This window comes from Engystomops pustulosus, chromosome 2 (genome assembly GCF_040894005.1).
Source record: "Engystomops pustulosus chromosome 2, aEngPut4.maternal, whole genome shotgun sequence".
In the NCBI taxonomy this organism is placed as follows: Eukaryota; Metazoa; Chordata; class Amphibia; order Anura; family Leptodactylidae; genus Engystomops; species Engystomops pustulosus.
In genome coordinates, this window is record NC_092412.1 from 93,529,834 (window position 1) to 93,547,323 (window position 17,490).

The window sequence follows — 17,490 nt, forward strand, 5'->3', positions numbered from 1 at the left end:
AATGCTGAATCAATGAACCATACAGGATAATTCCCAGGATAGCTCATCTCATTTCAGCTGTGAACATATAAATCAGGTTTAAACATAGGCATATTTCAGAGTTATTAAAATCTATTTCTTTGTACGCTATTCAATGCCTAGTGTAGAATTTACAGCATATGGTAATATTTCATAAGCGACTGATCAGCCGTAAAAAATGTTAAGAATATGTGTGGAGAAGAACTCAATTATTTCATCATCTATACTATCTGGTTTCGTGTAAAACGTCCAGATGCTTTCACATATGCTTCAAAAGTAAAAGAATGATGATGGTCGACATGTGTTTGGATGAGCCAGAAAGTTGGATAAATTTGGTGCTCCATTTAAAGGTGATTCTGTTTAAAATCAAGCTTGGTAAACCAGAAACACTTACACATAGATCCAGGCACTGACACTGTGGTAATCTTCTTATATTTGTTATCCATGGCCTCCTTCTTTCTAAAATCAACTTTCACTATTATGCTAATGAGCCTAATGGTTCTTTGGAGCCCCACTGTGCAGAAGCTTTCCACACTACAAGAATACCCCCCCCCCCCTGGACTCCCTCAGCACTTCCCCCTCCCTCTGCCTGATGTAACCTTACTGCAGCAGAGGAAGTTTCAGCACATAGTGGGCGGAGAGAAGTGTTCATTGCAGTGTGGCAGTGTGTGAATCTGCAGGACTGAGGGGCTCTGGTAATGTCCCCCAGAGCTCTTTTGGCTCATTGGCATAATTTCAGAAGTTGATTTTAGAAGGAAGTAGGCCATGGATAAAAGATGAAGAAGGTTTACACAGTTGGATGTATGAGTAACTGCCCCTGGTTTATCCATGCTTGATTTTCATTGTAGGTTTCCATTAATTTGGTTGGGACACTATATTTAATTCAGGGGTTGCTGTATGTATTTAATTTGGGGAGCCTATATATTTATATAATAAATGACAGGGTGGCCAGTTGTGATGATTATATAGAATTATACCAACAATGTTTGTTTTGCAAACCTGCAGAGGTGAGTCGTGGATGTAAGAAGTCACTTTCAAGTTCAAACTGAAGGGAAGGGAGACCATCAGAAATGTCAATTGTAACCGATATGGTGGTATTATTTAGTAATTATTTAATGTTAATAGTCATGGGGTAGTGGTATTATTTGGGCCAGGAACAGTGGTATCATTAGTGATATTTTCATTGCAGTGTTTGTGTAATTACAGTATGACGATAAAGATAATCAATTAATGGAGGTTAAGTTTGTGATTATTGATAATACTGGTCTTTGTATAGTGTTTTTTTGTTAAATATCAGTATAGTGGTATTTTATGTAGGGTGTGGTTTTTTTAGTGAGTGATGATGGTGGTGGTCACTATGTTGCAGCATCTTTTGGCCCTAGAACAGTGCCATTGTTCGTAATATTGGTCTTTAAATGGTAAGTTTTATTTAGAAACAGAACATCCAGGAGTCTCCTGATAAAGGGGGAGAACACTCAGAGCCCCAGCCGAAAAGGAAAATTTCCCAGGCCCTGTGAAATTATCCTGCATCTGCTGGGATTACAAACATTTTGAGTTATTTCATTGCTATACTTTAAGTGCTGATCAGTATTACTCCATGTCCTAAAATTGGATGTGGTTTATTGACGTGGATTGGTCAACCCCAAGAAATTTGGTGTTGTACTTTGTGTGCACTCCTCCCTTCACTACACAGCAAAACTCCTGACGAAGCATCAGCGAGACGCTGATCTGCTGGTGGCTGTCCTTGCTGCAGTGCATCTACTAGCAAATTGTGAGCAATTTGTAGTGAGACTTGCGACCGCTGTGTTTTGCACTTAGTGACGCACATATCCATCGCAAAGACCGAAGTGGGAAAATTTATTAGGGGTTGGATTTCAATTAGGCACAGTCTGCCATTTCCTTTTTTATTTTACGTTTATTTTTTTAATAACTCAGCGTCATCTCATCTGGCATAGTAGTGTGCTTTCATACTTGGCTAGAAAATAGCCATAGGAGAATCCAAACGGCTTACTTACGCCTACAGTAGCGTTATATATATTTGATTTCTGGTTGATCTGCTGGTGGCTGTCCTTGCTGCAGTGCATCTACTAGCAAACTGTGAGCAATTTGTAGTGAGACTTGCGACTGCTGTGTTTTGCGCTTAGTGACGCACATATCCATCGCAAAGACCGAAGTGGGAAAATTTATTAGGGGTTGGATTTCAATTAGGCACAGTCTGCCATTTCCTTTTTTATTTTACGTTTATTTTTTTAATAACTCAGCGTCATCTCATCTGGCATAGCAGTGTGCTTTCATACTTGGCTAGAAAATAGCCATAGGAGAATCCAAACGGCTTACTTACGCCTACAGTAGCGTTATATATATTTGATTTCTGGTTGATCTGCTGGTGGCTGTCCTTGCTGCAGTGCATCTACTAGCAAACTGTGAGCAATTTGTAGTGAGACTTGCGACCGCTGTGTTTTGCGCTTAGTGACGCACATATCCATCGCAAAGACCGAAGTGGGAAAATTTATTAGGGGTTGGATTTCAATTAGGCACAGTCTGCCATTTCCTTTTTTATTTTACGTTTATTTTTTTAATAACTCAGCGTCATCTCATCTGGCATAGCAGTGTGCTTTCATACTTGGCTAGAAAATAGCCATAGGAGAATCCAAACGGCTTACTTACGCCTACAGTAGCGTTATATATATTTGATTTCTGGTTGATCTGCTGGTGGCTGTCCTTGCTGCAGTGCATCTACTAGCAAACTGTGAGCAATTTGTAGTGAGACTTGCGACCGCTGTGTTTTGCGCTTAGTGACGCACATATCCATCGCAAAGACCGAAGTGGGAAAATTTATTAGGGGTTGGATTTCAATTAGGCACAGTCTGCCATTTCCTTTTTTATTTTACGTTTATTTTTTTAATAACTCAGCGTCATCTCATCTGGCATAGCAGTGTGCTTTCATACTTGGCTAGAAAATAGCCATAGGAGAATCCAAACGGCTTACTTACGCCTACAGTAGCGTTATATATATTTGATTTCTGGTTGATCTGCTGGTGGCTGTACTTGCTGCAGTGCATCTACTAGCAAACTGTGAGCAATTTGTAGTCAGACTTGCGACCGCTATGTTTTGCGCTTAGTGACGCACATATCCATCGCAAAGACCGAAGTGGGAAAATTTATTAGGGGTTGGATTTCAATTAGCACAGTCTGCCATTTCCTTTTTTATTTTACGTTTATTTTTTTAATAACTCAGCGTCATCTCATCTGGCATAGCAGTGTGCTTTCATACTTGGCTAGAAAATAGCCATAGCAATAGGATAGCATCGTTTGGTTTTAAAAACTAAAAAACACACAAAAAAAAAAAACACAAAAAAAAGTTAAAAAAAAATTAAAGTTATAACTCTCATTTTCAAAATGTTTAACCCGAGGGCTAGGGGTAGAGGACGAGGGCGGGGACGTGGGCGTCCAACTACTGCAGGGGTCAGAGGCCGTGGTCCTGGGCGGGGTGAGACACCACCTGCTTATGAGGGAGCAGGGGAACGCCGCAGAGCTACACTCCCTAGGTTCATGTCTGAAGTTACTGGGACTCGTGGTAGAGCACTGTTGAGGCCAGAACAGTGCGAACAGGTGATGTCGTGGATTGCCGACAATGCTTCGAGCAATTTGTCCACCAATCAGTCTTCCATGCAGTCCAACCATGTCACCGATATCGGCACTCCTCCAGCTCCTGCACCTCAGCCTCCTCCCCCCCAGTCTGCCCCCTCCCAGGAAAATTTGGCATTTGAACCGGCATACTCTGAGGAACTGTTTTCTGGACCCTTCCCACAGTCACAAACCACTTGTCCGGTTGCTGCTGAGCAATTTTCCAAAGCCCAGGTTTTCCACCAGTCGCAGTCTGTGGGTGATGATGACCTTCTTGACGTAGTGGAAGAAGTGTGTAAAGAGGTGTCCGACGATGAGGAGACACGGTTGTCAGACAGTGGGGAAGTTGTTGTCAGGGCAGGAAGTCCGAGGGGGGAGCAGACTGAGGGATCGGAGGATGATGAGGTGACAGACCCAATCTGGGTTGATAGGCCGGGTGAACACAGTGCTTCTGAGACGGAGGAGAGTCCTCGACCAGAACAGGTTGGAAGAGGCAGTGGTGGGGCCAGACGGAGAGGCAGGGCCAGAGCTGGTGCATCAGCGCCAAATGTGTCAACTAGTGAAGCTCCCGTGGCGAGGGCTCCTGCGGCGAGGGCTAGATTTTCAGAAGTCTGGAGGTTCTTTAAGGAAACACCGGATGACCGACGGACTGTGGTGTGCAACATTTGCCAAACCAGGATCAGCAGGGGTTCCACCACTAATAGCTTAACTACCACCAGTATGCGCAGGCATATGAATGCTAAACACCCCACTCAGTGGCAACAAGCCCGTTCACCTCCGGCCGTGCACACCATTGCTCCTTCCCCTGTGTCAGCTGATAGTCAGCCCCCTGCCCAGGACCCTGGCACAAAAACCCCATTGTCGCCTCCACGATCCTCCACAGCATCCACCAGCGTTCAGCTCTCCATACCCCAGACGCTGGAGCGGAAACGCAAATATAGTGCAACCAACCCACACGCCCAAGCCCTTAATGTCCACATCTCCAGATTGCTTAGCCTGGAGATGCTGCCCTATAGGCTAGTAGAGACCGAGGCCTTTCGCAACCTCATGGCGGCGGCAGCCCCTCGGTATTCGGTCCCCAGCCGCCACTACTTTTCCCGATGTGCCGTCCCAGCCCTGCACCAGCACGTGTCAGACAACATCATCCGTGCCCTGACCAACGCCGTTTCTGACAAGGTCCACCTGACCACGGACACGTGGACGAGTGCTGCCGGGCAGGGCCACTATATATCGCTGACGGCACATTGGGTTAACTTGGTGGAGGCTGGGACCGAGTCTGACCCTGCGGCTGGTCATATACTGCCGACGCCAAGGATTGCGGGGCCTACCTCGGTCCAGGTGTTTCAGGCCTACTATGCCTCCTCCTCCTCCCACCCCTCCTCCACCTCCTCCTCCGAACTACCATCCGTGGGCATGGCGCCATCAGTCGGTAGCTCTAGGCACAGCAGCAGTGCCGTCGCTAAGCGACAGCAGGCGGTGCTCAAACTGCTGAGCCTAGGCGATAAAAGGCACACCGCCCAAGAACTATTACAGGGCATCACGGCGCAGACTGATCTGTGGCTGGCACAACTGAACCTGAAGCCAGGCATGGTTGTGTGTGACAACAGCCGTAACCTGGTGGCGGCTCTGCAACTCGGCAGACTGACACATGTGCCATGCCTGGCCCATGTGTTAAATCTGATAGTTCAGCGTTTCCTCAAGACATACCCCAATCTGTCTGATTTGCTCACGAAGGTGCGCCGCATCTGTGCGCATTTCAGGAAGTCCAGCACAGATGCTGCCACTCTCAGGACAGCGCAGCGCCGCCTCCAACTGCCCGCTCACCGACTGTTGTGCGACGTGCCCACGAGGTGGAATTCAACACTGACCATGTTATCCAGAGTTTACCAGCAGCGCCGAGCGATTGTAGACTGCCAGATGTCAACTTCCACCAGAACTGGTAGTCAGGTCAGTCAGCTTCCTCAAGTCTACAATGAGGAGTGGACGTGGATGTCTGATATCTGTCAGGTGCTGAGTAACTTTGAGGAGTCAACACAGATGGTCAGTGGCGATGCCGCCATCATCAACCTCACCATCCCGCTGCTTGGCCTGTTGAAAAACTCTCTGATCAGCATGAAGTCGGAAGCTTTGCGCTTGTCACAAGAGACGGGGGAAGAAGATTCCCTTGTTGATAGCCAAAGCACCCTTAGGTCTGTTTCTCAGCGCATATCGGAGGAGGTGGAGGAGGATGAGGAGGAAGAGGAGGAGAATGTTGGCGAGACTCAAGAGGGGACCATTGTTGAGTCCTTCACTGTTCAGCGTGTATGGGCAGAAGAAGAGGAGTTGGAGGAGTTGGAGGAGGAGGAAATGGACAGTCAGGCCAGTGAGGGGAGTGAATTCTTACGCGTTGGTACTCTGGCGCATATGGCAGATTTCATGCTAGGCTGCCTATCCCGTGACCCTCGCGTTCAAAGAATTTATTCCAGCACCGATTACTGGGTGTTCACTCTCCTGGACCCACGGTACAAGCAAAATCTTTCCACTCTCATCCCTGGAGAGGAAAGGAGTGTGAGAATGCATGAATACCAGCAGGCCCTGGTGCACAAGCTGAAACAGTATTTCCCTTCTGACAGCGCTAGCGGCAGAGTGCGTAGTTCTGCGGGACAAGTAGCGAGGGAGAGTAGGCGAGCAGGCAGCTTGTCCAGCACTGGCAAGGGTACGCTTTACAAGGCTTTTGCCAGCTTTATGTCACCCCAGCAAGACACTGTCACCTGTCCCCAGTCTCGGCAGAGTAGGGCTGATCTTTACAGAAAGATGGTGAGGGAGTACGTAGCTGACCATACCATCGTCCTAAATGATCACACAGCTCCCTAAAACTACTGGGTTTCAAAGCTGGACATGTGGCACGAACTGGCGCTGTACGCCTTGGAGGTTCTTGCCTGCCCTGCCGCTAGCGTCTTGTCCGAGCGGGTTTTCAGTGCAGCTGGTGGCATCATCACCGATAAGCGTACACGCCTGTCGACTGACAGCGCTGACAGGCTGACGCTTATTAAGATGAATAAAGCCTGGATTTCTCATAATTTCCAATCTCCACCAGGTGAAGGAAGCTCAACCTGAATAATTTATCCACTCCTCCTCCTCCTCATTTTCCTCCTTCTCCTCCTCTTTGTACAGTAAAGCAGAGGAAACTGGCTATTTTTTGACAGGGCCCACTGGCTCTAGCTATAGTACTTTATGCATTTAATTTTTCTGGAGGGCCACCGACCCGGTCCTCTATTTTAAACAATTTTTGGGAGTGCCACATACAGGCACTCAATCTATTCCATTTTTCTGGAGGGCCACCTACCTGCTCCTCTGGTTTGAAAACTTTTTTGGACTGCCATATACAGGCACTCAATCTATTTCATTTTTCTGGAGGGCCACCTACCTGCTCCTCTGGTTTGAAAACTTTTTTGGACTGCCACATACAGGCACTCAATCTATTCCATTTTTCTGGAGGGCCACCTACCTGCTCCTCTGGTTTGAAAACTTTTTTGGACTGCCACATACAGGCACTCAATCTATTCCATTTTTCTGGAGGGCCACCTACCTGCTCCTCTGGTTTGAAAACTTTTTTGGACTGCCACATACAGGCACTCAATCTATTCCATTTTTCTGGAGGGCCACCTACCTGCTCCTCTGGTTTGAAAACTTTTTTGGACTGCCACATACAGGCACTCAATCTATTCCATTTTTCTGGAGGGCCACCTACCTGCTCCTCTGGTTTGAAAACTTTTTTGGACTGCCACATACAGGCACTCAATCTATTTCATTTTTCTGGAGGGCCACCTACCTGCTCCTCTGGTTTGAAAACTTTTTTGGACTGCCACATACAGGCACTATCCAAATTAAATTGTCTCCATAGCAGCCTCCACACGTTGTCTCCATTGCTACCTCCAAAAGTCGTCCATATAGCTGCCTCCATACATCGTCCCTTTATCAAACGAGGTGCGTCAGGCAGAAATTTGGGTTGTTTTCATGGATTCCACGTCAAAGTTGTTAACTTTGTCGCCACCCAGCTGTGTTATCCACAAAATATACTGCCAAACTTTTATCATTTACCAATATTATTTCAGCGCTTCTTGCGCTTCTGTTTACATTCCCCTCACCCGCCATATCCTAAACTTATAAGAACGCTACTACACTTGATCTTATACAAAAGGTTCTTAGAAGTGCTGTTTGGGGAGTAGCCTAGAGACACGGGCTTGGATTGGCGAAAGCTCGCCTGGCAGCAGAGCGCCAGCTCCATGCCAAGATCCAACTAACATAGTTTTAACTGCAGCACCTTTAATCTACTACTAGTTCACTGCCTCCATACATGGTCCCCTTATCAAACGAGCTGTGTCAGGCAGAATTTTGGGTTGTTTTCATGGCTTCCATGTTAACTTTGTCTCCACCCTGCTGTGTAATCCACAAAATATACTGGCAAACTTTTATCATGTACCGATATTATTTGAGCGCTTCTTGCTCACCTCCTTTGGTTCCTCTCTGACACCCATTGGTTTGAAGCCTGAGTCCAATTAGGGTATGTCGCCATGCCACTCTCTAGCCTGCTGCCGCTGCCTCTGCCTCTGCATGCCGTCCCCTATAGTGTCAGGGTCAATTATTGGATGTTTTACATGCTATCTAGCTTCATTCTGTCACTCTGTCATGGCCATGCTGTTGCCCATAATTTCGGCATAATGGTGCGATTAAGCAGCCTCAGAGGCATCCATGCATGCTGCCCCTGCTGTTTCCTGTCCATTTCTGTGGTGTTTCCATCCTTTTCTGAGGTTCCCAGGTGTTTGGCCAAGCTTCCCTGTGCAGAGCCTTGGTCCCCTTGAAAAATGCTCGAGTCTCCCATTGACTTCAATGGGCTCGTTATTCGAGACGAGCACTCGAGCATCGGGAAAAGATCGTCTCGAATAACGAGTACCCGAGCATTTTAGTGCTTGCTCATCTCTAAATATAATACTATATAATGCCTTTATTTTTTCTCTCTTTGTATATCAATTATTGTTAAAACCAAATAAAAAATGTGTGTAAAAAAAGTATGTTAATAGTTATAATCCATGGTTTATATATATACCAGCTGGGCTGTTTCCCAATGTACTTGTTAACGATCCTTATTCATATGTGACTATTGTCTTTTCTCCTGAATTGTCCAGGCCTTTATTTATCATGTAAGTACCATGCTTACTAACTTATTACTTCTTACTCCAGTAAAACAGTGAAAATTTCAGAATTGTGCCAGTATCATATCAAAAACAATAACTCCAATGCTGCCAACATCCCCTAAGAAGTGCATTATTCTGATTTTAGTAGACTGATACTTGCACAGTTCTTTGAACATCAGCTTTTCAAGTATCTCTACAAGTGCGTGATGTCAGTAAGAGTTTCTCAGTGAAACCTGTAATTATGCGAAATCTTACTAGAAGTATTGCTAGGACAGGACTCGCAAACAAACCTCACATGACTAATGTGGAAACACACTTTTAATCCGTACACAAAGACTAAATCTGTTTGGTGTTGTGTGAATAGACGCTGTCCGTATCATTTTATTTCATGCTTTGCTTTTATCACTGAGTGCCACAAAGAACTTTTTTGTTCCATTGTGATTCTTGAGGCCTAAAGCTGACACAGATAAAAGACATTTTCTTCAAGGAGAAGAAAAACAACAACCCTGGATGCATTTATTTTGTTCAATTTGATTTCACATTTTTTTGATGTTTCATTACTTTCACATACAGACATACATTTTTATTGTGTTAAACCCTGCCACTTCCCATTCTTTTCATCTAAGCAGTAGTATTTAATGAGATTTTGATGTGCTGTGTACAAAAAAAGAAAAATGTTAAAAAGTCATACATGTGAAAAACTGGAGAAAGCAGATTTATGATCAAAATGAATGAAAAAATATGAAGCATTTATGAATACCTGTGACTAGTTTTGAGTGGACCTGACCCGGTCCAGTCTTTAGAAGTTTGGGACCAGGTTGGTGCTGGATTAACTCTTTAAATGCCACTAGCAATGTTTACATAGCTGTTGTCGCATGCCCGCGGCGCACGGAGCAGTTATTTTGCAGAGGAACGTCGATGTTAGTGTTGGCATGTACATGGCTGCAGTAATTTACATGCTGATGGCAACTTTCTGGGTTCAGTACACCGGACCGGAACAAACTTTTAAAATTCAGGTTTGACTGAATTTTAACGGGTCTGCTCATCGATACATGTGACGTTCTAAAACTCTAAAGTACAATGTTTACACTTCAAAATTAAGTTAAAATCAAGTTAAGTTAAATTAAAGTACACAAATTTACACAATTGCGCCAAGTTTAGAATATGGTTTATTAGAACATTTGAGGTACCGTATATACTTGTGTATAAGCCGAGTTTTTCAGAACAAAAAATGTGCTGAAAAACGTCCCCTCAGCTTATACACGAGTCTATAGCAAAAAAAAAATTACCCACTTAGAAAAAAATAAACTTATATACTCACCTTCCGATGTCAGCGCGGCTCCCCAATGTCGGCGCTGCTTACCGATGTCCCCGATGTCCCCGATGTCAGCGCGTCCTGTCTTCTTTCTTCTCCGCGGCTCCTCTTCTATCTTCCGGCATGCACGCGGCCATGTTTTCTTAGTGGCTGCACATACTATGACGTCAGCAGCGGCCGCATGCTAGAAGAAAACATGGCCGCGTGCATGCCGGAAGAAAGAAGAGCCGCGGAGAAGAAAGAAGACGGGACGCACTGACATTGGGGACATCGGTAAGTCGCGCCGACATCGCGGAGCCACGCTGACATCGGAGGGTGGGTATATAAGTTTATTTTTTTAAGGGCCGTAGGGGCAGGCTGGCTGTATACTACTAGGGGCTGCTGTATACTACTAGGGGGCTGCTGCATACTACTAGGGGGCTGCTGCATACTACTAGGGGGCTGCTGTATACTACTAGGGGGCTGCTGCATACTACTTGGGGACCGCTGTATACTACTAGGGGCTGCTGTATACTACTTGGGGACCGCTGTATACTACTTGGGGACCACTGTATACTACTTGGGGACCGCTGTATACTACTAGGGGCTGCTGTATAATACTAGGGGCTGCTGTATACTACCAGGTGCTGCTAAATACTACATGGGGGCTGGCAGGCTGTATTCTTCTGGGGGCTGGCAGGCTGTATACAACTGGGGGCTGGCAGGCTGTATACTACTGGGGGCTGGCAGGCTGTATACTACTGGGGGCTGGCAGGCTGTATACTAATGGGGGGGTTTGACCAATGCATTTCCCACCCTCGGCTTATACTCGAGTCAGTAGTTTTTCCCAGTTTTTGGTGGTAAAATTAGGGGTCTCGGCTTATACTCGGGTCGGCTTATACTCAAGTATATACGGTATTTACTCTCTGAGACTTTCAACATTTGAAAATAGAAGAAAATAAGAATTTAAAAGAATCAAAATCATTTGCTTTCCAAATTTTACAATGTGTTACTTTTTTTTGTAAAAGTTTACTCCAAATATTTTTATTGGCTTACACAGTACTTCTACACTTTTCTAAATGTACCAAATAGCAGGGTTCAATTAGATGACTGATATTGAAATATTTAGGTATAACTTGATTTTACTATTTCTGCAGTTTATTGTGGTCATTTATCTTTATCCTTGAAATTTTTGCTAGTCTTTTTGGTGGTTTTTATTTGTTGGATTTATCTTAGAGGGTGTGCAATCTGGCATACGAATATGATTTTTTGAGCAACCCCTTTTTCTCCTACACCAGCAGGGTGTGTAATTTTATAAGCAAGAATTTCTGGTTTGTGGAAAATTTTTAAACATCAACATCTGGATTCCAAAATAAATTAGACCAAACACTAAAATTCCATTGCAACAAACTTTGCTGAGTGCATGGAAAAGTCATGCAAAGAAAAGTTGCACATTTACTAAAGAGGTTACTGGGGCTAAATAAGCTACTGCTACCCATCCAGCTTCAGCAGGCACCGACAAGGAGCACTCATCCGCTGGGTTCTGCGCAGGTCACCGGCTTTAAATACACTTTTTTAGTCTCACTACAATTATTGCTAATACATTAGGCCCTACCAACCACCAAGGTTGCCCATGGAGAGGCAGATGATACTGTAGGAATATTGATCATGCTTTTCTGGTACAATATTCTATTACAATACAAAATTAACCGTAAATGGGTTTTCCAGTAAACATTGAAAGCACCCTGGGGACCAGGACGGAGGTAATCATATAACTACAGTGGCCACTGATTGCCCAAGGATGATCCCATGATCCTGGGAACTTCCATCCTAGCCACAAAGAATGGGCATCTAAAAAGACTCTCAATGAATGTTACTCTGAATTAGGCCCCTTTCACACTTGTGTTTTTCACGCACATGTTCTTCGCATCCTTTTGACATGCAGAACTAGCATTGCACTAAGACCCATTGTAATCAACAGGCTTTTTCAGACTTGCATTTTTTTTCACACACACGAGCGTTTAAATCTCAGCATGCTCTACTTTTAAGTCACGCGCGTGAAAAACACACCATACAAGTCTATGGAGTCGCATCAAAACCGCATTGCACTCGGAGACACATGCAAGTCCAATCCAAGAACAATGCGTTTTTTACGCATCAATTGCCACAGAAAAGATAGAGCTCAGTCCTGAGTCCTTTTCACACGCGTTATCTGCACGTGCAAAACACAGTGAAATTGCATTGAAAACACACATGGAAAACTGAGACACTGAACAAACTCTGATTGAAAACTGATTGAACTCTCATGAAAAATGTCAGGTTTTCACTGACCGAACCCTGATCGCACCCTGATCTCTGACGTGATCTGCAGTGCAAGTGTGAAAGGGGCCTTAGTCTTATAAAGCTTCCTTTCAATCCAACATCTTATGAGATCTTCTTTATAATCCGTTGGACTTTTTCCTTTAGTACCATTTGACAATCAATGATAAAATATAGCATATTGAAATTATTATATAATACTATACATTTTTTTAAACATATTTAGTAAAGAATTTGGAATCATTCAGGGAATCATAATAATAGTAGTATGAATCCTATTTGTACTGGTAGTAATTCTAATTTAACAACATGTTTATATTTATAGCCATGTTTGTATTGATTTTATTTAACCAACTAATTACCATAGTTTTACTTTACTCATCAATTGACATACTCTGACTAACCCACTCTTAGCATTTATCAACACAGTTGACTATACAAGAAAAGAGGTTAACATGCCCACCAATACAGCTCTTTTGTTCCCTGCCTAAGTTGATGGATAAGTACTTTTCTTTTTGTTATTGGGTATCTTCTGCAGACGCCAACGTGGAAAACATTTATAAGGACAAAACAAGACCTCATGAGAGGCAAACAAGGATTTTGACAGACCCCCATCTTCTGCCCTGCTGACTCCTAATGCTCCAATCTTCTGCACAAATAGTGTCTTTTATGAAGTAATCTCTAAGTAGTAAGTTTTCACTTATAATATAGTTTAAAGCCTCCTTTAGGCAGATTAACTCTGTTGTGCAGAGCGATGAAGCTGGCTTAACCCCTGAGAAACTCACCATTGTTCCTCTTCATTACACTTATCCTGATGTCTCCCATTATCTTTTCATTTCAGTGGACAAAATGGTACAAAGTTTAATCCTCGATTAGCATCTGCACCAAGGGCAGGGGACCTTTTCAGCTTCTACTGAGAGCTGGTTCTGAACTTAAAACAAACAAGCTGTCTGGATAAATAACTTTCTAGACATATGAGCAAAAGCGCAAATAGCAAAGCGTCTGTAGCCTCCGCTATTCAGAGAAATATGACATCACTGCAATGAGTCAACAATCTGTCAGGTCTCTATTTCCCACTGACCTCACCATCTTGTCTTTGCTTTCCAGCTCTTACTGCTTGATCTAAACAGACGTGATCACAATAATTACTAGTCAAACATAAATCTGTAGTTTCTGATAATTGCAAAAAATTGTTCTTCTTTTCCATGCCATGTAGGAAAATTGGTTAATGAACTTACCAACAGCGAAAAGTTTGAAATTTAGATGAAGAAATGTGGATCTGATCTCATATCTAACTTCCTCAACATATAGGATTTATATATCTTTGCCTATGTTTTCATAAATGTTTCACTCATTTAAACTTCAAACACATAGCCTGCATTCCTAGTGCTGCCATATTAGTAAACAAGTAGAAAGATACCATTGTTTCCTCATTCACACTGTATGAACATATTTTAACCCAAAATGTACCCATCCCAAAGTTATGGGACGATGTAAAAGTAATTGGAAGAAATTTTTGATGGACTAGGGAAGACAGTAGCCAAATCACGCAGTTGGGGTCCATGCTGAACATCATGGGTTCAGGTCCCAAAACCCAAACACAGATTTCAGCCAGAAGTCTGTGGGGCACATTTACTTACCCGGTCCTGTTGCGATCCCGCGGTGCATTTTCCGACGGGGATTCAGGTCCGGCAGGATTCACTAAGGTTGTGTGTCCGAGTTCCTGCAAGTGCGTGATCTTGCGACACATTTTGTTTTTTTTAATTCCACGGTTTGTCCGAATCCATCTGGTTGTCTTCACTTTTTTTGTGGGCTCTGTTTTTACGGTTTTCACTCTATGCTCCAAATGACACCTCCCTTTTTTCTTTGCGTCGGTACGATCACTGGAATACCAAATTTATATAGGTTTTACTGTGTTTTGAAAATGAAAATCTTTTGTACAAAAAATACATCCTTTTGTCCTAATCTGATACTAATAATGCTTTCAAACTTCAGTGTCACAGTTACTCAAAATTCTGTTTGAGATAATTAAAACAGAATTTTGAGAGACTGTGGCAAATTTACTTACCTGGCCGCTGGAGTTTCCCGAAAGTGCATTGTCCGACGATAATGCAGTGTGCCGAGACTCACTAAGCGCGTGCACCCGATATTCTGCATGTGTCGCTTCCCCGCTCAGGTCCAACAGAGTTTATCATATTTTAGTGGTGCCTGTAAGTGCTTGGGTTTGCGACACAATTTGAAAGTTAAATCCTGCACTCAGTCCGAATCAGTCGCATTGTTTGACGGCACACCGCCTAATTTGTGTCGCATGGAAGCCAGCACAGCTGCGCCACAAAAGGATCGCATGTGCCAAAATCCCAGCACAGACACTTGTTAAATCCCTTAGTACTCGTAGATGAGGCCCACTGTGTCCAACTAGTGTAACATGACAAAAAGCCGAAGTATGATATAATAAAAGCGTATGAGTGCCCTATAAGCCATTTGGCCATTCAGTCTGATGGACATTTTGTTACACAAAAGTACACAGTTTAAAAAACATTGGTATATGTAAGACATCATAGGGACTGGTTTTAATATATTTCATTTCTGATAAAACTGTTAAAAATATCTTTTCTATAATGTTATATAATTTTATTTTCATTTTAAAGCTAATAAATGGTTTATATGTACTTAAAATCATCCTCTATCATCTGATATGCTGCCTATAATAGACCCCCTAGGGTACTTCAACCAACACTCATTATTAGAGTGCACCATAGTTGTCTTTATTCCAAATAGAAGGGTGATGGCTAGTCATAGTATTATAGTTCACCCATTCTCTACTTAGTTTCTCCATAACCCTGCATCACTTCAGCTAATGATTTTTAAAATGGTAAAACTCTATCCTTCTCATGAGCATCTATGCCAGTGATGGCCAACCTACGACACGCGTGTCAGTGCTGACACGCATCGCCATTTTCAGTGACACGCGGCCGCCGGAGAGTTAAGTTTCATCCTCTGCTCTACACGGCCAGGTGCAGTAGCCGGGAGGCTGAGAGATTGTCCAGCACATTGTAATAAATAGATGTAGTATGGCAGTACATGGTAGGATCAATCACACAACCTAGGATTAAAGTACCCTAGAAGTTAAATAATTATACATATTTGTTATTTAAACTATAAATATCACAAAATTATGTTTTTTTTGTCAAGGTGACACACCACCCGAGTTATGCTTGGTTTTTTGGCGAATTTTGACACACCAAGCTCATAAGGTTGCCCATCACTGATCTATGCTATGCTATGATACATCCCATAATTTGATTTGCCTTGGCAGAAACTACCTGTCCCTGAATCCAGCTGGATTGTCTACCAATACTATTTTGCTGCAATTCTACTCAGTATTTTCTTATGTCCAAATCCACTGACAGAGCTTTATCAATAAAATGAATCATTTTACTTTGTATATCTGTTATTATGACATCTGTTTCAGAATACGAGATACCAGATATAGCTTTGGTCTTTCCTGTAGAACAGGAAATAGAGGTAAAACTGAAAAGTAAGAGTATACAATGAAAATGTAGAACAAAATGTTTTGTTAAAATAAGTTTAAAGGAACCTGTCATGGACATTTAGCCCCCTCATTTACTGTAGTAAGTGGCTCTGCAGGTTGATATTGAAAATAGTCAGTGGCCGCTGGAAAATATAAAATGAATCCTGCACTGTAATCCTGTGAACTGAGTCAGCAGGGTGTTCCTTAGAGGAACTGAGTCAAGCTGCAACACCCCATTCCTCCACTGTCTTCTGGTAAACACACCTCCTGCTAAGCTGCAGCATGGAAAGGGTTATGAATGATATGTGTTGGAGGATGCAGGTGCACACAGGGGTGTTGCAGCCTGACTCCGGACGGTTCTGGAACACCCAGCTGACTCAAATCACAGGATTACAGGATTACACTTCAGAGAGTGTGGGTTCATTTTATGATTCAAAGGAGCTTCTGACTCATTTCAATAACATCATGGAAAGCAGATCACTACAGTAAATGAGGTAGGACCTCTTTTGGTGGGGTCTAGTCTGAATATAGTCTTAGATTGAATGCATTTTATTCATTTCAGATCCATTGTTTCCTGCTGCCTCCGCTGTATATAACATGAATACCCTCCCTGAAGATGGATTACTATTTGCCAAATATTGAATCATTTCTTATCAAGGCAAAGGGTTCCCAGAGGTAGGAATTCAACACAATTGTAGGCCAGAACGGAAAATGAATAAAAAAGTAAAGGAAAGGGATGGGTCTGTAAAAGAAAGCAGGAAACTGAATAATCTAAAATTCATATAAAATTATTTTAGTAAACAATAGCTGTAGAGGGTCAATGAAGATTCTCCAAAGATTACCACTGATTCTTGTGTTCTGTTAAGAATAGTGCAATATAACTGCAATGTGAGGACACACAAGTGTGTAAGGAAATGACTTATGCTGGAGATATAACCGTGACCCACTAAAATCCATTATTGGCCGTACAAAGACAAGCCACTGTGTCTGAGAGGTCATCACTGCACCAGAAAGAGTGGAGCAGGTGAGAACCAGGCAGCAATGTGCGGTGACCGTGAATTGTTTTTACACAGCAGAACGGGTCATTTTATATAGATTTTTTTCAATACAAATACAAATAACAGAGAAAACAAACATGTAACATTTTCTGCAAAAGACTTAAATAAAAAGGGGGAATTGGATCCTGGATAGACCAGGCTGATTCATCATGAAGAAACAACGTCATATAGCTCATTAAGATGTTGAATTGTTCAATACAAAAAAAAATATACACATGTACAAGAAGTACTTGTCATTATCACAACTTTTTCATCTTGTGTAGCATTCACGTTAGTAAATCCGACTACTACAAAATCGGAGCCTTCAGTAGGAAATAATCACATATCACATACAGGAATTATGTTATGACATTTTTTAGAAAAAAGTCCAGGATGCTTTTTTTCTGTCAAAATCCAAAAGACATAAAGTTGATAAAGTTGATAGAGGTAAAACTAAACTCCAATATATGAGTAGGAGTAAAAAAAAAA